The 24,829-nt window shown below is 41.1% G+C and overlaps 1 protein-coding gene and 1 pseudogene across 1 annotated transcript in view; both read left to right on the forward strand.

Annotated features, from left to right (window-relative positions):
• LOC113618557 (metabotropic glutamate receptor 8-like) overlaps positions 1-24,829 on the forward strand; it is a 201,416-nt gene that overhangs the window by 67,193 nt on the left and 109,394 nt on the right. The window lies entirely within an intron of this gene.
• Positions 18,491-18,721, forward strand: LOC113618502 (translation machinery-associated protein 7 pseudogene; annotated as a pseudogene).

Here is a 24,829-nt window from a genome sequence, read left to right on the forward strand (position 1 = left end):
TTCCTTTTTCCATTTGCAGCAACATGGATGGACCTAGAGATTGTCATACTGAGTGAAGTCAGACATAGAAAGACAAGTATCATATGATATTGCTTATATGTGGAATCTGAAAAAAAAAAGGGTACAAGTGAACTTATTTACAAAACAGAAGTAGGATCACGGATGTAAAAAACAAACTTATGGTTACCAGGGGATGAGGTGGGGAGGGATAAATTGGGAGATTGGGACTGACGTATACACACTACTATATATAAAATAGATAACAAATAGGAACCTGTTGCATAACACAGGAAACTCTACTCAATACTCTGTAATGACCTATATGGAAAAAGAATCTAAAAAAAAAGAGCGGCTATATTATATGTATAACTGGTTCATTTTGCTGTACACCTGAAACTAACACAACATTGTAAATCAACAATACTCCAATAAAAATTGAACAAACAAAAAACATATCTTGTACAACTTGTATGAAGAAATATAGAGCTACCTCATTTAATTTAAAAGAAATTTAAAAAATTTTTTTTAAATAAGTTTATTTGTTTTTATTTTTGACCGTGTTGGGTCTTTGTTGCTGCACATGGGCTTTCTCTAGTTGCAGTGAGTTGGGGCTTCTTAGTTGCGGTGGCTTCTCTTGTTGCGGAGCACGCTCTAGGCGCGCGGGCTTCAGTAGTTATGGCACGCGGGCTCAGTAGCTGTGGTGCACAGGCTTAGTTGCTCCGCGACATATGGGATCTTCCTGAACCAGGACTTGAACCCGTGTGCCCTGCATTGGCAGGCAGATTCTTAACCACTGTGCCACCAGGGAAGCCCAGACCTACCTCATTTTATAACATGGTTGTATGATGTTTCATTGTGTGGATATGCTGTATTTTATTTGATTAGTTCCTTTTTGATTAACATTTAGGTTGTTTTCAGTTCTGTGCTATAATAAACAGTGCTTCAATGAAAAAAAATTATTCCTTTTTCTTTCCCTTCGCACAACCTTATCGCCCCTCAAACCTTCCCACTTTATCTCAATCAAAACTATTGCGCCTCTGTGTCTTCGCACCTGCCATTTCTCAGCTCTCCCGTCTAGATAGAATACGTGTCCTTGCTTTCTGTTGCTCCACTCCGCCAGGCTCAGATGTTGACCTGTTGTGATCCCATTACTTACGCTGCAGCCACTTATTCTTCCCTGTCTCTGCTCTGGGAGCTCTTTATACATAAACTCTATTACCACATCTCACACTATTGATACATTTAAGTTCCTCTTTAATGGTAGAGAATACGTTTTATTCATTTGTGTTTCTCTGGCACATAGCATAGTGCCTGATCATGAGTACTGAATGAATGAATGAACGAATGAATAGAAACTTCTGTTTTATCCATATCAGGAAGAAATCTGAACTGAGATGATACAGGTTTGCAGCCCTGTCCTAAAATCTGCCGATCCCAGCCTACTGTCTGAGCCTCATCTTGTTTCCCCACTTCTGGGGTTGACTCTGGATTCTGGGGATTTCAGAAGAGGCTCCTTGTAACTTTCTGCTCTGGGTGATTTACCCCCTCCTTTACCTGCCCACAGACATGCTAATTATGATCATTTACAGGAACTACTTTCATTTATTATTATCACCATAAAACTCTATAATTCAATATGAGGGTCATTATTTATTCCTCTAACGTGAATTGAACATCTACTCTCAGCCCCTGTGCTAGGTATTGGAGATAAAATGATTGAATTTTCATGTTAGATGAACTTGGTTGCATTTTGGACTTGATTGGAAGCTGACAAATTCTCCATTCATGCAAGCTTGTTTTTTATGTCCTTTTCCTCCCATAGCCTGTTAGACAGCTCACAGCATTAAAAACAAAAACAAAAACAAAAAAACAGGCATTTTGATTTTTCCATCCCAAGGAAAGAAGGCAGGATCAAAAGGTATGGGGTTGAGGGAGTCTGTACCATCTTGGGGCCAAACCTCAAACACTACCTTTGATCTTCCCACTCCAGGGTCAGCCGAGCTAGGCTGTACCACCTGTTGTTCCCTGCTTTGGAAACTCCTCGGCAGGGTCATCACTATCTTTATTAGCATTATTAAGTCGGGTAGCTAGCCTATCTTTTCACACATAATATAGAGATCATTTGCAGGACAGTTACCGTCCACGTGGCCAGAATTCTTCAGTCAATGGAGTCTGACTACACTGGTTTTTTACTCTACAGAGCCCGGAACAATATTTGTTTCTGAAGGCAAAAGAGAATGTTCTGTAGCTTCGTGTGATAACCACATTGGAAAACTGTCTATGGGCATTTGTGCTGTCTGATTGGAAAGTCCTTCCTGAAATGTCCAGAACTGTGGAGGCCTTCCAGTGTGGACAGCCATGAGAATGCACTACTCAGATTTCTGGATGTAGGGAGTATAATAAACTGACACATCCAATTGCTGTGCTCTAAAATCCATCACTGATGCTGCCTGTAAGCAGTTCTCAGCCAGTGACTGAGCATGGCAGGGGTACCAAAGCAGCCCATTCCCGGGAGATATCGGGCTCTTCTATGATTTTGCCAAGCTTGCCTTAGATCTGCACTATAGCCTCAGACCTTCCGTTCACTCTTCCTTCTCTTTCTCCTTCACTCAAGGTCAGACCAGCTTTACTCCCAGCCTCCACCAGCTCCCTCCTCATTTCCTCTCATAGGAGTGCCCTGTGATGTATTCGTTTGCTTGGGCTGCCATACAAATACTACAGTCTGGATGGGCTTAAACTATTTATTTTCTCATAATTCTGGTGGCTAACAGTTGAAGATCAGGGGGTAGGAAGTGTTGCTTTCTTTCTGAGGCCCCTCTCCTTGGCTGGGAGATGACATTTTCTCCCTGCATCTCCATGTGGTCTTCCTTCTGTGTCTGTCTGTGTCCTAATTTCTTCTTCCTATGAGGACACAAGTCCTATTGGACTAGGGCCCATCCTAATAATTTCATTTTAACTTAGAGACCCTTTAACCTCTTTAAAATCCTTTTCTGTCTTTAAAGATCTCCAAACGCAGTCACATTCTGAGGTATCAGGGGTTAGGACTTCAGCATGTGAATTTGGGTTGGGGGGACACAATTCGGCCCATAACACCTAATAAGTACTTTTCACATTTAATCCTGTCTTGGTGTTTGCTTTTTGGAGGACATGGATCAATACTTCCAGCCTCCCCACTGGTCTCACGGAGTTCAGAGAAGCCTCCAGCAAGTGGAGGGAGAGCTCTCCTTGCCCACGAGAAGTTTTGGTGAGTTCCCAAAGTCTTCAGCATTAACTTAGACTTTCAAACATTTCATTCATTTTTGCCATACACAGTATAGTACGTTTTGCTCTGATTATCATGATTAGAAGAATTTACTAACAACTGTCATTTATTTTAGTTGTTATCTGACCAAGTATAGTCATTAGTAGGCTTAAACCAAGACGAAGAAATACCTTTCCTCAACCTACTACTTTATTTAAGCAAGGAATAGAAAGTTTGGTTGTGTCACCCACCACTGGTGATTTTATTATTCCATTTTTATAATAAATTATATTTTATTATTTAAACTTTATAGGCAGCTTTATGGCTATTGAATTTTTCATTGGCTTTTAAAGTAAGGAACAACCAAGATACGAATGTATATTTCTATGGGTAAATAAATAAAAATAATCTTTTAAAGTTCTTCTTTATAAGAGTTCATTCAAAGCTTATCTTCATTATAATACAGTGGGAACATTAATATGAACGAAAGCGTTCTTTAAAATCTTGAATATTTTCTACATCACAGAAAACAATTCTTTCCTGCCTGGACTGGAATGACCTTCTACCATATTCTTATCCTAGATTTTCTTTAAGACTAAGTTCCAAACCCACTTTCTTCATGTAGCCTTACTTTGGCTGATTGTTGCAAATCACCCCCATTTTTCTGTAAATCGTGCGTACTATAACCCTCTCACATGTTGTCTTGGATTTTTCTCCAGTGGTTTCAGATACAACCACTACGCAAGCTGTAGTCTCCGTAGCGAGATTATCAATTTCCAGGCATCTCGTGCTGTGTTACTTAGATGATAAGGGAAAAACAAAGGACTATAAGATATGGTTCCTGTCACTGTACCCCTTAATGTTGGAAATTGTAAGCAGCAAATCTTGAGGCCCGACTGACAGAAAAAGACTTCTAGCACGCAAATCAAATGCCATTTATGACAGAATTAACGATATATATGTATACTGCCATCCTAGTTATTTTGCATATGGTAATTAGCTGTACATGGTAAATATATTTCGTATATAACTGTAATTGCCATTTCTTTTACAGAGTCAAACCATGTTTTCAGCTTTTCTTCTCTTCATGAATTCTTAGGTATATATTAAAAGCATCAGAGTTGGCAGATTTTGCTGATACTATATATAGTGTAATGTTAAACACACGTACACCAGCTGGAATTCAGCATCTGTCCAGCCATGCTTCCTTGGGAGTCTTGTGCTCTGTGGGGCTGAGACACTCTTCAGTCTCTGCCTCCGAAAGCTCCTCAGTCTGCCTCTCTTGTCCTCTCATTCGCAAGGCTCCGATAACCCCTGCTCCTTGCTTACTTCTGTCCACCACTGAACTTGTGCGGCAGCAAAACTTTGGGACCTGAGGCCTGGGCTAGTAGACCCAGCAGAAAGTCATACTTTGAGAAAAAGGAGGCAGGTGGGTCGCTCGGATGCCAGTTAAGGTTGTGGCACGAAGTGGGGCAAGGACCTAGCAAGAGGTTCTGAAGGGACCATTATTTCACAGTCTTTGGGCAGAAAAGGCAGAAATGGAGGTGGGGGCTTTGGGGGACTCAGATGGGTGGGAGGCCTTGGTGACGGGGCTTGGAAAAATCCCTTCTGTGGGGCTTGCAGCAAGTCCTGAGAGGTGGCTTCTGAAGTCTTGTGCATTCACTCAAGCAAGGCTTTATTCCCTGCAATCCATGGACCAGGGCCCAACTTCAGATATTCAAGAGCTCCTGGATATGTGTTCAAGCATTTTCCGCGGGATACATTTCTGGAGAGAAAGATCTGTGCTTTTAGCAAAGGGGTCTGTGACTCAATAAATGGTTAAAAACCATTTCACCAACTTGTAAAATAATTTTTAAAAATCTGGTTTTTTGAGCTGATGATGTTGGGGGAGAGATAGAGAAGGGCATGAAGCGCTAATAGTTGGCACTGGGGAAGGTTGAGAGAAGCAGAGGGATAAGCAGTATTCCATCTCCTCTCTGAAGTTTTCTCCGTCTGTTTATTTATTTTAAATTAAAAGCAGGGGGAAAAGGAAAGTAAATGTGAGTCATTAAATGGAACCAGGGACAAGATTAAGATGGCCATAAAACCTGTTTACTTGCCTGGGATGGTGACAAATTCAGCTCTAACCAAAAAGGGAAAACTGGTTGTTTAAAAATGCCCTAGGGTCCATAAGAAAAGATAAGAACAATTGCTTCGGAGAAGTTCTGTCCTTGGTACTGAAACCAGACAGGACTGTCTCCCAAGCATCTTAATGAAGGGGATTCTGCAGTGTAACAGTGTCCTCACAACCTCCTAATCGTGGACCCATAGTCGAATCCCAAAGAGATGGCTGACTGTCAAGTTGCCATTTGGCTTGGTCAGTAGTAGAGACAACTCTGTGGCTCTAATGGGTTCATACTGTGAGGGTACAACTGCCTGATTCTCTGTTGCTCTTGCTTGTACGTGGCCAGTAGAGTTTCCAGCATGTGGATTGCCTCAAGCAATCCTGTCAGATAAAGGATTCTTTCCACCTAGTTGTTGAGACATTGGGTAGCTATATGTTTGCATTAAGATTGTAGAGTCTATGTTAAGACTCATATTTATGCCTTAACAGTTATGCTAGGGAAAGGGTAAACATCTTCCTAGGAAAGCTGAGGAGCTTTGATTAGAATATATGCCTGAGTAGAAAACTACCCCACTTCCACTAAGAAGGATCCAAGAGAGATTTCCTATCTGTATCGTCATAACCATGCTCCTTAACTTCTCCAGGACTGAGTTTTCTAATATGTTAATGTCTTTATGAGTGAAATAAAGCATAGAACACTGGGCAACTGTTAGTTGTCATTTATTATTTAATTAATCACCAAAAAACCCTACAACAGCTGGACACAGTTTAAAAGATGTACTGGTCCAAATCTCAAAGAGTTGAATAATCTTTGTTGTAGGTGATACAAAACATATACTGATGAATACCGAGCAAGCCAGCAGATTGTAATTGAATGCTCAGATATCTGGGGTAAACAGTAGAGGAAGTCAGAAGGGGGAAGCATCTGTCACATTGTCAGGGAATGCTTCGTGGAAAGCGTGGCCTATGAAATTGGAAGAGGGAAAGGCTCAAGTGGAGAGAACAGGGTAGAGAAGGTACCTGATAGGTAGGCATGTAGAGATGGGAAACTGTGCAGCGTCTTTGGGGGAAACACTTAACTAACCTTTTTTATAGGTCCCTCTACAAAGGATGAGACAAATAATGTTTAGGGATTAAGAAATGGGACAAATTCGATCACCATCCTCCCCCCCGCCCCCGCCCCCCCCACTCCGCCACCCAAGGCAGCTTGCCAGTAGCCGTGCTATTGACTCATTCCCCACACTATACAGATCCTGATAACTCAACTGGGTGGTAGAAAATGGAGAGGAAGCCTCCTGTGCCCTTTGAGCAAAGAGCTCAGTGTTTAGTGAGGGAGGTAGACTTGTAACTAGGTAATGACCCTGTAGACTGTAGAGATGGGAAGTGAGAGTTGTGAGTGACTGCCCCAAGTGGCCAAAGGAGACATGGGAGAGCAGACGGGATACAGCAATGTGACCAGCCAATCAAACATGCCAATCACTCGGTTAATGTAGGCAAATAACAAGGGCTTGAGTAAATGTTTCACTGAATTAACTGGTTGCTTGAGTGATCAACCTAATCAAATGTTTGCTGGCATCATATAGACACAACCTTAACAATGTAAATATTATACTCCCTTGGCTTTGAAATGATTTGATGGGACTGGCCAAGGAATCTGAGCTCCTAGTGGTCTCTAGCCTTGTTTTGACTTTCTGCCCATGGTGAGAAGAGAATTGTTTTTTATGGACTATTATTCACTGTCTAAAATACAGCTCTGCAAATATTTCCAACATTGACATTAATTCTATGATTTAGAAAGATATATTTGAAATCTCTTTTTGAAGGCTGAAGTTCTTTGCCTGGCTCTTCACTGGAAACTGATCTAAACCAAGCTGCTTTAGTTTATGACCATAACCACCTAGGTTCTGCTTTCAAAGCTCTGCAGATTTTTTTTCCCCATGCCCGTCCTATCCAAGCACTTTTAAAATGACTGGAGTGAAAGTTCAGAGTTTTACGGGCTTTCTTACAGTAGTGCTAATTTTAGGATATTCAGTTCTTTTCCAAAAATCCAATTTTGTCTCCATGATCCGCTCTACAGCAGTGTTCAAGGTTATTCGAGGGATGAAGTGAGTGCAATTTTGCTTTTATCCCCTGGAGCTCGTACTATGCACCGCACAGTGAAAACACTGGATTTATGGAAGGTCAGGGATGTACCTCTGTGATGTAGATTGCGTAACCAATTTTGTAATCTAACTGTGCAGCCTCCTGGTCTGAGCTTGAGTCAACAGCAAGTACACCTATAAACCTTGCTATTTTGGGCTTGGTAGGGAGAAAGAAAGGAGAAGGAGCAGGGAGAATTAGGGTTAGGATAGCAGAGTGACGATCGATTGTACAGTTGGGATAGTGGCTTTACCTGTTAAGTTTATTTCAGGGGCAGTATGCCTGTAGTAGGCTCAGATTATAAGGTCTCTAATATGGGCTTTTGTCTCACTATCTTTGCAATCACGTGATCAATTCAGTGACTATAAACTCAAATGCCTCTGGAGGAGGGACCAGGTATGTAAATGTATCGCATCAGGCCAGTTGTGATACAATAGGGAATAGTAGTGCTTGTGGCAAACTGGAGAAGGTACACTCATTTGCGTAGAACAATTAAGGCTTTTGGGCAGGCTGATTTTGGCTACTGAGCATTACCAGTTTGCAACTACTGAATTAAAGTGCATGAGAAGAAACTATATTTATATGTAACTGCTGAAGAGACGTGCAAATTAATTATACAGCTATGTCCCTGTGTAGTTTGCCTTCTGTGTCCATCTCCGATTTGATTAACAGAATGAGGAAACATTGGATAGGGACATTCCATCTTGGAGGTTCAAAATTTTCATTCTCTCAGAAAACTATTCCATTAAACCATGGCAATGAATCTTCCAAGATTTAAGTTTTGTGGTATGTCTTCTAGACAGCATAATTTGTAATGCACTGTTAGTACTTATGGGGAAATAACTGAATAGATTAAAAGCAATGTGTTTACACATGTGACTTTAGCTTTCATTATTAATGGAGTCTATTCTTTTTAATGTATGTGTCCAGAATTTATATGAGGGAGAAGTATTCTGTGGGTCATCAGTACTATACTTCCTAACACTTAGAAGTTGTGGTTTAATGTTTAGGAAAGTCCCTTCTAGCTAGAGGTTTGTGGGAGAAATGTGCACGCTTTTTTTCATACTCACTAAAATGCCATGATTATGCACATGGGTTTTGGAGACAGAAAACCCAAGTTCCCAGGTTTAAATTCTGGTTCTAGCATTTATGGCTTGTACGACCTTGGGCAAACTACTTCACTTCTTTGATCTTGAGTTTCTTCATATATAAAATGAAATTTTTATAAGGCTTCAATGAGGTGGTGCAGATAAAATAACCAGATCAGTCCATGGTCCATAATAGGTGTCAGTAGATGATTAGATATTGCTATTATTACAGCTACAATTAATATTATTAGAGATACAAGTGTTAAAATCTGATACAAGGGCCATGGGGATTATTTGGAGTAAGTCTCCAGGATGATATAAGGCTTAAAATATAGAACCCTGGGAAAAAAACTGGAAAAAAATAAAAGGTTTAAGATTCTCAGGCCAGAGAAGGTGAGGCTGAAGAAAGAGTATATTGCTTTTTCTATTGGATCAAAGCATATGTTACTCAGTTCTATAGGTTAAAATAATTTGAAGTTGACATAGAAGAATATTTTTACAATTTTTAGGTGGGGAAAACGTTTAAAAAAAGTCAAAAGACGAGGAACAGACTAGGAGACAAAAATCACATACATATACCAAACAGAGAGTTAGTGAATATAAATAATCTTTATGATCAATTAAAAAAACACATGCAAATAGCATGTGTCCTCACATGGCAGAAAGAGATAGAAGCAGAGCAAGCTCTCTGGTATCTCTTCTTATAAGGGCACTAATCTCATCATGAGGGTCCTGCCCTCATGACCTCAGCTAAACCTAATTATCTCCCAAAGGCCCCCTCCTTCAAATACAATCACACTAAGAGTTAGTGTGATGGTATCACACTAACAGATAAAAGCACAAACATGTGTAGAGACAATTCACAGGTAAAAAAATATTTATTTTTACTGTGATCAAGAAAATATAATTAAAACAAGTTACCCTATTGTCAAAAATCAAGAAAAGAAAGACCTTAAGGCGATTTCTAAAGACCCACTGATTAGGGATATTTAGAATGGCCTTTGAGAGAAGTTTTGGATAAAAGCTCTCCAGATTGTACAGTAAAAATCTTCCCCAGTTCAGCCTTCGGTAGAAATAAAACAACAAAAGGCAAAAGCAAAATTTAAAAATAGAAAACTCTTATCCTCCTTATAGAAGAAAACCACAGCTATTTCTCTCATCCCCTCTCATACCCAAATCTGGATGCCGTCCAGTTTGGGAAAAGTGGAGTTCTGAGAAGGGAATGGATGATTTGAGGGCTAACCAGTCTTTTTATATTTTCTTAAATTTCCCATGTTCATGCATAGTTACAGATTTGAGCTATTTATCTCCAGTGGGAATTACGATTGCTATTGATTTTTTTTGAGTACCCCAAATTGAGGCCGTAAACGAACCTTTCCAAAGTACAGGGCTTCGATTTTCTTTAAGGAGCATTGCTAGAAAGATGGCAGGAAGACTGTTCTTTGGTGGTGGCCTGCAGAACTCAGCTCTTGCAGAGAGTGCATCCTGAGTGGGTGAGGAGCAGGGGTGGAGCAATGCCTTTCTGAAATGCTGCTAGAGGCCAGTAAACCAACAATGCAAAGGAATTGAATGTGATAGGTTTGCCAGGCAGGAATCTTGGGGCAAGTAGGGATGCACGATTAGGTGAAATGCCAAAGGAAAAGTGTGAGAGATCTGTTAGAGCATGTCTGTGAGGACTAAGTTCCTAGCAGGAGCCCAGTGATGTCAAGAAGGGCTCACAATGCTGGACTCTTGAAACTGTAGCTCTGAAAATGCTGGACTATAAAATTTTTTTTCAAGATTTAAATTTGGAATAAGAAATAATGAAAAACTAGGCTCTCTAATTAGAGAGGATGGTATTATAGGATAGATTATGGAGAAAAGGAAGAAAACTCAATCTTAATTTTCTTCTATTTCATCCTTTCCAGCAGAACAAATAATCTTCAAATTGGAAAAGGGCAGGACAAGTAGTATAAATAATATGACCGGGCTTCCCTAGTGGCACAGTGGTTGGGAGTCTGCCTGCCGTTGCAGGGGACACGGGTTCGTGCCCCGGTCCGGGAAGATCCCACATGCTGCGAAGTGGCTGGGCCCGTGAGCCATGGCCACTGAGCCTGTGCGTCTGGAGTCTGTGCTCCGCAATGGGAGAGGCCACAACAGTGAGAGGCCCGCATACCACAAAAAAAAAAAAAAAAGAAAAGAAATAATAATATGACCAACTAGTTAATTCCTGCTATGCACTGAATTATATCCCTCCAAGATCCATAGGTTGAAACCCTAACTCTTAGTGTAATGGTATTTGGAGGAGGGGTCTTTGGGGGATAATTAGGTTTAGATGAGGTCATGAGGGTGGGGCCCTCATGGTGGGATTAGTGCCCTTATAAGAAGAGATGCCAGAGAGCTTGCTCTGCTTCTATCTCTTTCTGCCATGTGAGGACACATGCTATTTGTAAGCTAGGAAGAGAGTCCTCACCAGAACCCAACTGTGCTGGCACCGTGATCTGGGGCTTCCAGCCTCCAGAACTGGGAAAAAAACAAATTTCTGTTGTTTAAGCTACCCAGGCTGTGGTATTTTGTCATGGCAGTCTGAGATGATACAATTTCTAAAAGAGATGAGGAGGTAATAGAAGAAAATCTAGGCATTGTCAGTGCTCTGGGCTCAGACATAGGACTTCCCCAATGCTAAAGGAATGTGAAGATTTGACACTGGAAATGGGGGGGGCAGGTTGGGGATGTTTTGCAGGCATTTATGGAGCTTAAGAGGAGCCTGAAGATGGATAGGTAGCCAGATTTTCAAAAATGATATAAAGAATTTTGAAAAATTAGAACAACCATATCGATGTTAATCAGGATAATCTGATAATTTATAAAATAATTCACTAGTTGTTTTTATGAGGAAAGGAAGCAAACTATCTATATATCATACTAACATAAACATACCTTCAAGAATAAGGTGATCTTATCTATAGATCATGGGACTGTTGTAGATGTCATATTTTTATTTCTCCAGAGTATTCTTTTTTATAAATTTATTTTATTTATTTATTTTTGGCTATGTTGGGTTTTTGTTGCTGTGCGTGGGCTTTCTCTAGTTGAGGCGAGTGGGGGCTACTCTTCGTTGCGGTGCATGGGCTTATTGTGGTGGCTTCTCTTGTTGTGGAGCACAGGCTCTAGGCGCGTGGGCTTCAGTAGTTGTGGCTCGCAGGCTCAGTAGTTGTGGCGCACGAGCTCTGCGCCACAGTTGCTCTGCGGCATGTGGACCTGGACCAGGGCTCGAACCCATGTCCCCTGCATTGGCAGGCAGATTCTTAACCACTGCACCACCAAGGAAGCCCTCCAGAGTATTTCTTAAAAGCTCTAGAGTTTTATAAAAACAAAGGTGGTGGCAGGGATTAGAATGTGGGCTGCAAGAGGGCAACATTAGGCAGATTTAGGTGGATTTGCAGTTGGGTGAGCGGCCATATGCAAAAAGTGCCAGTCCAAATGGATGTCCCTAGAACACCCCAAGGCTCTGATTTGGTTCCATTCTCTGCAGGTCACTGAAAACAATTGTCTAAGTGAAGACATTGCAAATGTGTTTGTCATATTGCAGGTAATAACAACTTGAATAGAATACGTCAGAAGGATATCAAGATTAAAAACAAACCTCCGGAGACTGGAACAAAAGGGCAAAAACAAAAGGGAGAAATGTTACAGAGCTAAATGTAAGATTCAACATTTACATGTGAAAAAGTCACTTAAGCCAGTGTAGGAGAGGAAGGCGTGACATTTGTCCATCCATAGAAAGGAATCTGAGGTCTGTTGACCATACATTTAACGTGAGCCAACTATGTAGATCCTCTGCTGAAAAAATTAACCCCACACAGCAAATACCCAAATCCTAATGCAAGTGCAGCTGCGTTAACAGAAAAGGAGGGTCCAACTCTGAGGAAGTGCTAGTCCGACTGCTTATCACTGGTAGAGCACTTCTTAAACACGCTATTAGTGCTTCAAAGAAAGGCAACCAAGATGGTCAGTGCAGGTCTGGAAACCATGGGGCATGACAACCCTGGAGAAGAAAAGGAGTCAGGGTCATCATCTCTATCTGGGAACATTTGAAGGGATGCTATGAAGAAAAAAAAGGGGTTATTCTATTGTTGTATTGGGCAGGGATACATAAAATGGATAAACGTTCTCTTGATTTCAAACCACTAGGGCTCCTCAGTATGTAATGGGCTTCATTATCATGTAACTTCTTGTTTTAGAAGCGTTCAAAACAGGATTCACTTAACAAATCTTTAATGAGCACCTACTAAGTGTCCAATGCTTTTCTGGGTGCTGAGGGTAGACCGAGATGGTGGAGAGTAACAAAGGAGCGAGTTGAGACCGACAGAGAGTAAAGCATTACATGGCAGTGGTATCTTCCCCCTTAGTCCTGGAATTGGAGCTTCAGCTCAAAGCTGAGGACCTGAAGAACTCAGTGCGACTCTGTGTTCAAGGTGCTGCTAGCCCCGGGAACAGCCCTCCTGCAGTGCTTCTGAGAGGCACCAAATAAGAATGAGCTTTACCACTGCACCCACTCTCACCAGCCAATGTAAGGAGGCTGAAAGTGGTAGGAGTCAGCATTTTGGCGATGCCTATTCAGAGCTTGGCTATTCCCTTCCCTCCCTGTGACAGAGAGGTAGGAGGGCCTTTCCCTTCCTTGGAGCTAGGTGAGTAGGGCTTAGAGCGAACCGACCCTGGGGCTGTCTCCAGAATGGTGGAGTAGCATCTCATTCCCTGGTAGAATCTGTAGGTCTTTTTTGATGCTGTCTCTGGAGTAGAGCAGGAGAAGTTTTGGAGAATATTCGTGGAGCCTGGCAGTGAGGCTGCATCCCTGACTTCTCTCTAAAGAGAGTCAGAAGTGAGTATTTGATCTGTACCCTTGAGGATGAAAGGACATGCGTCTAAAGGCAGAGCCCAGAGGTCCACTGGAAGAATCCAGGACAGGGGAGCGTGGTGTGGCTGGGGAGAGGGGGCAGTGTTTACGCCATGCTGGTTAGTGGCAGCTGATAAGATGGGGAGCACGAAGCCTCCAGTGGGGAATTAGGTTGGCTCCACTTGCAGTATTTGGGGAGTAGCTGGGTACAGGAACTGGACCAAGTCTTGGGGCTCTTAACTTGGGAAAAGGCAAAGGTACCGTGGCTGCTCTCCTGGAAAGGTAGGGGGAAGAGTGTTTCCCTCAGAAAACCCCACTTCTCATCTCAGCAGATTCATTAGAACCATCCTGAATCACAATAAGACAGAGAAAACCTTTACCACCAATGCATGTCCAGGCACATAAAAAGTTCTCTTCAATGATAGTGGCGGAGGTTGTGTCTGTGTGTCTCTATGAGAACTCTGTACTTTCGGCTCAATTTTGCTGTAGACCTAAAACTTCTCTGAAAATTAAAGTCTATTAAAAAAATGATAGCTTATGTGACAGGAGGCTCCGTCTCTCAGAGTTGTCGAGAATTGATACGATTTTAATTGCTGAGTGAAAGCAGCTATAGCCGTTTCTACTGAGGGCAATCCTAGCTCCTCTATTTTTCAGAATTACAGAGATTTGGCTAAACAGAGATAATAGAGTTTGCTCCTGGGCAGCTATCTTGTGGACTGTCTTTGGAAAGGATATTGACTGCCACTGAGCTGTACATGACTTGCAAGAGAAAAAAGAGGTAAATGTTGAAGGTACAGGAGACTCAGAGAAATGTTTACATGTATGCCCGCCGCAGCCCTGGGGAACATACCAAACGCTTAACACATGGTTGCTCATGTGAATGAATGAACAGATGGACCGGTGAACTAAAGAGGACTCTTATTTTATTATTATTATTATTATTGGCTGCACTGCATGGCATGTGGGACCTTAGCTCCCTGACCAGGGATCGAACCTGCATCCCCTGCATTGGAAGGTAGAGTCTTAACCACTGGACCACCAGGGAAGTCCCTAAAGAGAAGGCAGCTCTTGATCCCTGAAGTAGCACATAGTGGAACTAAAAACTCATGCTCTGGTGGGGAGGAGGATGGGGGAAAATGCTGTCATACTCCAAAAGTCAAACAAAATAGGAGAGAGAAAGAGAGACTAACTTCCTTCTCCTGGGTGTGGTGGGTGAGACTGAGGTTCTCTGAGAGTCCAGTGTCTGGGAGCAGAAGAGTGAGGGAACTGAAAGAAAGAAAAGTGTGTAAACATAGTGGATTTCACTCCAGTCTCTCCCATAAGACCCTATGGTCTAGCCTGTGATGGGGGCGGGGAAGAGAGTAGCTTTGAATTAACTTTGAGGTGAGTAGCATTTGAAAATGAAGAGGCTCAAGTCTTAAAGACCAAAGTGAGACAGCTCTCAACCACAGGTGGCTGAGAAGCTATAGATTTTGGCCAAGATGCCATAAAGGACCGATTTCTTCTCGAGAAAGGGGGATTGACATGGCACTGTTAGGGACACTCTTTCGTATTTATATCCCAGTAAGTGGAGATTTCTCCAGAAATTGGTTACATAAAAAAAGAGTCATAAGGAGAAGTGAAGGAAATACAATTGAATGGGTACTAGAGCCAGACGGGGGGGGCAATGGGATGGCAGGACTGAGATGCTTTTCTAGGCATGGGGTGGGGGGCATTGCCCTGAGGATGTAGGCTTTGAGCTGAAGAGTTTGTGGGAAGAGATAACAGGTAGTGAGCTTTGTAGGCAAAGGCAACAGCAGGTGCTAAGGCCCTGAGGTGGGAACAGGCTTGGACAAGGCAAGGAACAGAAAAAAGGACAGTTTGACTGGAAGTGGGGAAGACATGGCATGAGACAAGACCATGGATTAGTTCCTGGGAGGCGTCATGCCCACAGGACAAAGTTGGGTTTTATTCTCCATGTGAAGTTAAGTCTTTGGAGGGTTCATTCAGGAGAGGGATGTGGTCTGATGTATGTGAGATGACGTGAGTGCTGTGTGGAGAATAGGGAGAATGAGGGCAGGAGTCGAAGCAGGGAGACCAATTCAACAGCAACTCTCTCTATTTTCTCAGTTGAAAGAGACAAAAAAGTATTAAATCTCAGTTGTTGGGGTCATCAGTAATGATGATTAGAGAAAAGATCAAGGAAACACTGGAAACTCCTGCTGGCCAATGCTGGATAGGTCACTTTCTTTCTCTTTCAGTTCAATAGCACTTGTAAAATAATTGCTATTAAAATATTAACAGCTGCCATGTATTGAGCGCTTACTCTGTGCCACGCCCCGTGCTAGGCATGTTAATTACTCTTACCTTATTTAATCCTCACAGGAATATGCACCAGAAATGCTGTAGAAGAAATGGCAGCTGTTAATAACCAAATGTAAGACTTGACAAGCTATCAGCTTAGTCAAGCAAACGTTTAGCCATGCAGTGATTTAAAACCAATTCCATATTTGACTAAATTCCATCTTTGTAAACAACTACTTTATTTACAGACTTTCGTATCAAAAGGAGCACTTGACATATTCTTCTCTAGTTGCAGAGATATTTTGAAGTCACAGGCATTGTCAGGAATACATCTCAGAAAAATTAACAAATCATTTTCTAAAATGCCCTTCAGATGTTATGGGTTTTAATAGGCTGAAGTGTTATGGTATAGAGAAAAAACACACTGGGACCCACTCTTTATGGAGGGCCTTGCTTCAATAAGCAAACAAGATTCCGTGGAGCTGTGCAAACGTTGAATGAGGGATGACCACGGATTTAAATTGGAAATTTTTTGTCAGCCAAGGAGAGTTTTTTGGTCTGTCTCCATGAAATCAATTTTACAGGTTTTACTTGATGAAATGATCAAAGCCTTTTGCTTCTGAGCAAACATTCCTTCGAAATGTAAAATTAATAGTTCAAAACTTAAAGGAGAAATAATCATGGTTTTAGATTTCAGAAGATGACCAGTTATTGTGAATATTTGGAAAGAGAAATTTCTGATTTAAAAACACGTTTCCAGGCTTAGAAATTAACTTATCTTTTTTCTGTATAGGTAGAAAGTATTCTCAGTGTTTGTCCCCTTTGCACATACTATGCCATTCTCCAAACAGCATGAGGGTTGTTGGCACAAACTGATAATGAAGACTTAAAAATATGTTTTGTGGGCTTCCCTGGTGGCGCAGTGGTTGAGAGTCCGCCTGCCAGTGCAGGGGACACGGGTTCATGCCCTGGTCCGGGAAGATCCCACATGCCGCCGAGTGGCTGGGCCCGTGAGCGATGGCCCGTGAGCCTGCGCGTCCAGAGCCTGTGCTCCGCAACGGGAGAGGCCACAATAGTGAGAGGCCCGTGTACCGCAAAAAAAAAAAAAAAAAAAAAAAAAAAATATATATATATATATATATGTTTTGCCATAATAAGAAACTATAAATAATTCATAAACATTTATTTTTTATTCTAAATAAAGAAAAAATTCACGATGAAAGCAGAGAAAGCCTGTTATGAAGAAAATAGTTTGGAAAACCAAAGTAAGGCTGAAACATAAAAGAAGTATTCCTTCTGAGTATTAGAAAAAAATATCCTTTAAGTGAAATTGTGCAACTACTCAAATGGTAGCACATGCAAAAATAAGGGCACAGGTGGGTTTCTAGAAATCAGTTAATATTTTTATATCTAATACATTATGTTATTGCCATGAATTGAGTGCCTACCTCATGGCAGGCTTTTTGCAAGGCACTTAAAAACATGTTTTCATATTATAGATATTATTATTCCCGTTTTATAGATGGGGAAACTGAGGCTTAGAGAAATTAAGTGGGAGAGTTAGGTTTTGAACTCAGGTCACTATGCTACACTGCCTTTTAGGTGTTATAAAAAGCTGTAAAATTTAGGTGATTGGTGAAATAAAAATGTATAGAAAGGTGTAATATTCTTGCAATAAAATCAATGGGATTTTATTGACTAGTAAAAATGCCTCGGTCGCTAATGTCTTTTTTCCTGGTTCACACGCTGCTTCCTAGAAGAAATGATCTTGGAAACTGATTTTGATCTTTTCTTGCTTGCCTTTTTGCCAGTGACCAAATCCTTTGCTCTCCCCTGACCCCAGGACTCCCCGCCCCCCAGCCTCTTCCTCTCTCTTTCCCATGCCAAAGGTGGGTGAGGGTGCTTTGGGTTGGGTAAAGAGTCATTATAGTATTTTTTTTTTCATTTTTGTATTTTATATTAGAAAGTGTCATTTGCAGTAGAAACTGTGTTCTATACTTTAAATACATTTTTTTAACATCTTTTGGAATATAATTGCTTTACAGTGGTGTGTTAGTTTCTGCTTTATAACAAAGTGAATCAGCTATACTTTAAATATTTTTTAATGAATTAGAGTTTGGACTAATCCTCCAAACATCTAGAAGATCCTTATAGGTTACAGTGGAACTATACTTGAAGAACTACTCCTTCAAAGATTACTTAGAAATCAGATATTTCCCATACAGTGATCTATGCATCCATAATAAAATTTCTGTTGGAAAAAGAAAAGAAAAAACATCAATGCAGAGTAGGATAATAAGTGGTATTATTCTAAGAAGATCCAAACACAGTTTTAACTATTAATTACTATCATGTTTGGACTGTGAGCCAGCTAGTTCCTAGACAGAAAAGTTAGAACTCATAAGTGCAATTTTAAGCTTGTTGCCAATTATTAATTGCCTAAAACGCAGGACTTAGGTTTGGAGGACAAACTTTTATCAGATTGAACTCAATTATAAGCTGGAATAGAAGGAAACAACAAAATCTTCCAAAAGCAGGGAAGAGAAAAATGGTCCATATCTTTTCATTATATTTTGCAGTATTTGTTCTAATCTGAATCTAGTCTTGTACTTCCTACCTTAAAAAAAAATGGTGGGATTCAGTCCATCAAACTTAATAACTAGACATTATTAACTGTGGGGCTAAATTCGTCTATTTTCTAAAAATGTCTTTGTGTGACTAGCCGACGTCCCTGTGTTAAAATACCATGACAGCCACATCCGGTGGCAGGGTCTGGGGAAGGGGCGGCAGGCGCCATGTCGGGCCGCAAAGGTGGCAAGAAGAAGCCCCTGAAGCAGCCCAAGAAGCATGCCAAGGAGACGGACGAGGAAGATAAGACATTCAAGCAGAAACAGAAGGAGGAGCAAAAGAAACTTGAGGAGCTAAAAGCGAAGGCCGTGGGGAAAGGCCCCCCGGCCACAGGTGGAATTAAGAAATCTGGCAAAAACTAAGCTGTTCCTTGTGCCTGAGGCAATGATGATCCTTAGTTCCATCCCTGTTTAAACATCTGGGTTAAACATCTGGATTCCCTGCCATAACATCTGTTGCCACCTATAGCTAGAATGAAATGTTGTCTTGGAACCTATTGTATATTTAAGAATAAACTTTTGTAAAAAAAAAAAAAACAAAACCATGACAGGTAATAGATTTTCTAGAAATATTATAAGATAGATGTTGCCTTTTTCGAAACAAAGTCTACTTTGGGATATTTAATTTAGGTATAATTTCACAGGGTTACCGCTTTGATTTATTGAATGAACTGTCCAAGCAACCGGATTGCTTCACTTGTTTCTTTTACACCACCTACAGCTATAGTGACTAAATTGACTCATATGCAGTTGACCTGCTGGACGTTAGTATCACTTAGTTGCTACCTTTATTAGCAGAAAAAGAAAAATTACCAAAGAAAGAAAATAATTTAAGAGTTTAGGTTTGGCTTATTATATTTCTTAGAAGTTCATTTCTTTGAAGAAAAACATTTCCCTCTGCTGTAGCTCTCCGGCGTGAGGTCCTTAAAGAAGCAGTTGGTGAGGTATGGGAGCCCTGAGCCTGGAGCTGAGGGCAGGGTTTTGTTGAAACCTGGCCATGGCACCCTAAGAGACTTCAGTCACTCAAAGAGACTTCAGTCTCTTTGTCTCTCTTGGTCTCTGTCTCTGTGTCTCTTCTTTAAATAATAACTGCTGTATTTACAATACTTGTGAATGTGAGTGTAAGTGGCTTTCTCCTGTAGCAGCCTTTGAAAACTGTGAAGATATTATTCCTCGTAAGCATTTAGAACTAGAGTTGAAAGACAAGAAAGTGTTGGCAATTGTACATCACACAATTGCTTATCTCTTTTCAATAATGTACTGTTCAGCACAGTGTACATTCCCTGAGGAAGCTCTGTGGAATTGCCCTTTCTTCCACTTAGAAAGAAAGCTTTAATTCCTTTCCTGTATCTACTCTGAATGGTAATTGGACATTGAGATTCTTATTTCATGATTTATCATGATGATTAGGGCAACAGAGAAATAATACAAATTTGGCCACTCTAACATAAAATAAAATGAAACATCCTCTGAATAATTATAGGGTGACAATAATGATTCTCCTCTCCCCCCCTCACTCCTCTCAACGTTCCTGTCAGAGAACGAATGAGGCAATGCATTTGTATTAACAAACAAATGAATTGACATTTTTGAGACTGGCCAAGGAAACGTTATCACTCATATTTCCTGCAAGAAAAAGAAATTAATTCTCAGTATCCATAAATATTGCTACTGTTTTTATCACTAGGGTCCTGCTTATAAATGTTTTGTTCTCACTGTCCCTTGCTTGCCAGACTGCCCTTAAAGGAGTGAAGTAGTCAGAGAGATGACTCATCGGGGAGGTGATGGAGACAGGGAGAACTGAGAGGCTCTCTGCTTTCCTTGAGGAGATATTTGCTTTATCTCTGGACTGGTCCAAGGTGAGGGAGACAGACAGCTGTGGGGCAGACAGCTGTGGATGTAAGGGTCACAGGGTGATGGGAGCAAACATATTCATCAGGAAGCATCTTCCATTCTTAACCCTTTCTGCTCAGGGCTGTACCCAGGCATATCCACCACCCCACCTCTATAGGACAAGGAGGCATATGTATGATTTGGCCGTTACGTAATACTAACTCAGTCTTTCAAAAATGGAAACGGTCCTTAAAATATTCTTTTTATGGTCTGCATGATATTCCAAAAACGGGTGCACGTGATTTTTACCACCCTCTGTATGTGGATAATTTTTGCTTCAGAATTTAAGGTTCTGTATGTTGTATCTTTGCTTCAGAATTTAAGTAGAAACCTTCTCTTCATGTTACGCTTAATTAGGTTGGGATCTGTTCTGTAGGAACAGATTTTACTAGCTTAATGAAAATTCTTCAAATGCAGTGCAGTATAGGAATGGGCAAAAGAGAAAGGAGATAATATTTGCAGAGGGCTTATAGTCATGTAGACATTTGCGTGGACTGTTTGTTTTTAAAGGATCTCATTTAATATTCACAAAATGTAGGTATTCAGGAAACCAAAACTCAGATAGATTCGGTAACGTGCTTCAGGTAAAACAGCATGTTCTAGAGATAGGATTGAAATCCTAAGGTTTTGGGCTTCAAAGCTGCATCAGATTGGGCACACTTTACAGTAAAATTTGTGCTACAGTGAACAACATTGTAGAATGTGCCAGTATAATGATTCTTGATCAGGCTGGCCAGAACTGACTTTACAATACCCTTCAAAGTGGGAGTGTCATGACAAATCAATGTGTCTAATTAGGGAAAGGAAAGTGTGGGAAACCTATTTATGCTTTAATAACTAAAACAGCACTGGTCTCTTGCCAAATTGACATACATTTTTGGAATCAGAGACTCTAAGATACTCCTTAAATGCTACTTATGATAAATAATGCCATTTAAATGTCCACCACCTGCTACAGCACATGGCTGAGTTCTCAGAACATTTTCATTTCTTCCTTAGATAGTCTTGATTAATGTACAATGATGGAGAAAGTTTTTTTTTTTTTTTAGAAAATGTTATGGGGGGCTTCCCTGGTGGCGCAGTGGTTGAGAGTCTGCCTGCTAATGCAGGGGATGCGGGTTCAAACCCTGGTCTGGGAAGATCCCACATGCCGCGGAGCGACTGGGCCTGTGAGCCACAACTGCTGAGCCTGCGCGTCTGGAGCCTGCGCGTCTGGTCTGCAACGGGAGAGGCCGTGATAGTGAGAGGCCTGCGCACCGCGATGAAGAGTGGCCCCCGCTTGCCGCAACTAGAGAAAGCCCTTGCGCAGAAACGAAGACCCAACACAGCAAAAATAATTAATTAATTAATTACTTAACTCCTACCCACAACATTAAAAAAAAAATGTTATGATGTGACAACTAGATGTCTTTTTTTTTTTTGCGGTACGCGGGCCTCTCACTGTTGTGGCCTCTCCCATTGCGGAGCACAGGCTCCGGACGCGCAGGCTCAGCGGCCATGGCTCACGGGCCCAGCCGCTCCGCGGCACGTGGGATCTTCCCGGACCGGGGCACGAACCCACGTCCCCTGCATCGGCAGGCGGACTCTCAACCACTGCGCCACCAGGGAAGCCCAGATGTCTTTAAATATACCAGTTTTCTGTATAAGCTAAACAGTTTCCAGGGGATAACTTTTACAGTTCCAAAGCATTATCCTAAATAAGGTAGTATTTATGTTATTGAAGAGCTTTGTTATCCCATGTATTTGTGGCACTAACAATGTCTATGTTGTAAAATGGGACTGGGAATAGTTTTTGATTCCTATTTCTGTCCGGGTCATCATCTCTACTTTGATCACCTTTAAGAAGATAACGCCCCTACTTTGATCACTTTTAACAAGATAACACCCTTTCCCACCCCACTACAACCCTGTGTCAATTAGGAATTATGTTTGACTGCAGGTAACACTACAAGCCTGTGTCAATTAGGAATTATATTTGACTGCAGGTAACAGAAAGTGGTCTACCTTGGCTTAACCAAATAAGAGTTAGCTTTTCTCACATAACAAAAAGCCCATAGGTAGAGAGTCTGGAATTGGTCCAGTGGTTCCAGGATACCCTCAAAATTCCAGCCACCCTTTATGTTCCAGTGTTCTGTCATCCTCAGTATGAAACTTACATTCTTACAATTGCTTCACATTGCACGATGGCTGCTTCACTTCCAGACTCATGGTGTCATTCAAGGTAGGAAAAAGAAAACCAGGTGTCACTCAGGAAGGGCCTGTGTTGCTCTTGCAAAAGCAAAACTTTCTGGAAATCCCCAGCAGCATTCTGCTTATGTCTTACTGCTCAGAACTGTCATGAAGTCAACCGTCAAGGCAGTCTGGAGAAATGAGTATTTTAGCTGGGCTCACTGTCACCCTAAAGAACTTAGGGTTCTATTAGTAAGGCAGAACTGGCGAGTAGTTTTGGGGTAAGACAGCTGTGTCCATGCTAACCCCAACACCAACGCCAGCCCTGAACTGTCCCAAGTGGCTTTGGGATTAGAGTAGAAAGTGCAGAGGAAAGAAGAAAAGGAGGCTTCTTCAAGGTCGCCAGTGGCCTCTTTATAGCTATGCACTGTGTGTTTTACTCTTCTCTTCCTTAGTGTTGGGATATCTTTGCTCACTCTGTCTTTGGTGATCACTTTCTCTCTCTCTCTTTTTCTAATTACTCATTTGCCAGGTACTGTCATTTCCCTAGAGTAATCATCCCTGACACTTCAGAAAGATTAGGCAGCTCCCTTTTATATATGCCCCCAGCACCTGGACCTGTTTTTCTTTTTCCTTCTTTTTGGAACACTTATCACAATTATACTTACTTATGGGAGCTGGGGTACAGATTTTTTATTTGTTCAATGTCTTGCTTTCTTTTCCACCAGACTATAAACTCCCCCTAGGCTATAGTCTCCCTCCCTTCTGTGTCTAGCACAGTGCCTATGACAGAGTAGACCCTCAATAAATATTTGTTGAATGAATTAACAATGAATGAATAAATTTCAAGGCTCTTCTCTCACCTGCTGTTCGTTCTTTTCTTTAGGCATCATTTTTTGTCCTCTTCTTCCATTCTAACTTTAAACATTCTCTAAGTGCTCTCATACATATTTATCCATTCATTTATATTTCTTTTTTTTTTTTTCTGTCCATGTCTCTCTCTCTAGATTATTCTTCCTGTCTCTCAGATAGGTATTATCTTTACTCAAACTCTAGATGTCCACACCAATTCTCTTACTCAGGTATCTGTATCCCACTTCTAGTTGCCTGCTACTTTTTAACCAGAATGCCTTTCCATCGCCCTACACCCAACAAGTTCCAAATGACCTTCATCAGACACACATCTCAATTTTCTAGTCTCAAAGTGATGACACCTTCTTCTAGTTACTTGAGCTTGAAAACTTGGTGTCATTTGTGGGATCATTTATTTATATCATTAAGTTGCATTTTCCTTGGCAAATAGCTCTAGCTGTTCTCTATTCTTGTTGCTGCCACCCCAGTACACAGTGTGCAGGGTTTGTGGGTACTGGTACGTGTGAGGTGGCAAGATGAAAGGTGACGGGGTCAACTGACCAAATGCTCCCAATCAAGAATGAGGCAGAGCTGAGGCTTTTGCCAGTTTATGTTGCAGTATACTCTTTTTTTCTTTTTTTTTTTTTTAACATCTTTATTGGAGTATAATTGCTTTACAATGGTATGTTAGTTTCAGCTTCACAACAAAATGAATCAGTTATATATATACATATATTCCCATATCTCTTCCCGCTTGCGTCTCCCTCCCTCCCACCCTCCCTATCCCACCCCTCCAGGCGGTCACAAAGCACCGAGCTGATCTCCCTGTGCTATGCGGCTGCTTCCCACTAGCTATCAGTTCTGGTGCTCATGACTCGTGGCACAATCAATGTGATAACCTGGGATTACTGTGCAGTAAAATTGGAGAGGACTTAGCTACTTAAAATGGGGGGGGGGACATTTTATGATGGTAGGTATGGATGACTTTTGCAGTATTTATAAAAAGATCACAAAATGGTATTAAAAACTGCAGAAGTATAGTAGCAGTAGTAAAGCATTTTGTAAAGACATTAGATATTCCCACTCAATTTCATAATGCAGAAATTAGTGAAAATTTATTAAAATTAATAGGTATGAAATTTAGAAAAGTTAGCACAGTTGATTCACAGATTATCCCATTAATCAAGATGGCCATTTTTCTTTTACAGGAAGATAGTAAATCATATGGATATATTGTATGAATAAATGAATACAGCAGTGTATCTATGAGGCCAGAATGATTGATTTAATAGTGACAAATTTTGATACTTTCTGTTTAGCATTTGCAGTCTAAAACTCTGTTAGCTGTTGAAAAAACCCCTAGTGTTTGAAAAAACTACAGGCAAGGAAAGTTACATTTTAACACGAAACTTTTCAAACCATTTTGTGAAAGGATAATTTCTGCATCGCTTTAGGTTGATTGGCCGTGCAGTATGCAGAAATTTAGTGAGCACTTCCACATTACCCTGGTTATTTCCTACAGAGAATGTAAGGTTATTTAGGATTCTTTGTTTGTTT

Source organism: Aethalodelphis obliquidens, unplaced genomic scaffold (assembly GCF_003676395.1).
Source record: "Aethalodelphis obliquidens isolate GAN/ISIS:26980383/991018 unplaced genomic scaffold, ASM367639v1 scaffold5, whole genome shotgun sequence".
NCBI lineage: Eukaryota > Metazoa > Chordata > Mammalia > Artiodactyla > Delphinidae > Aethalodelphis > Aethalodelphis obliquidens.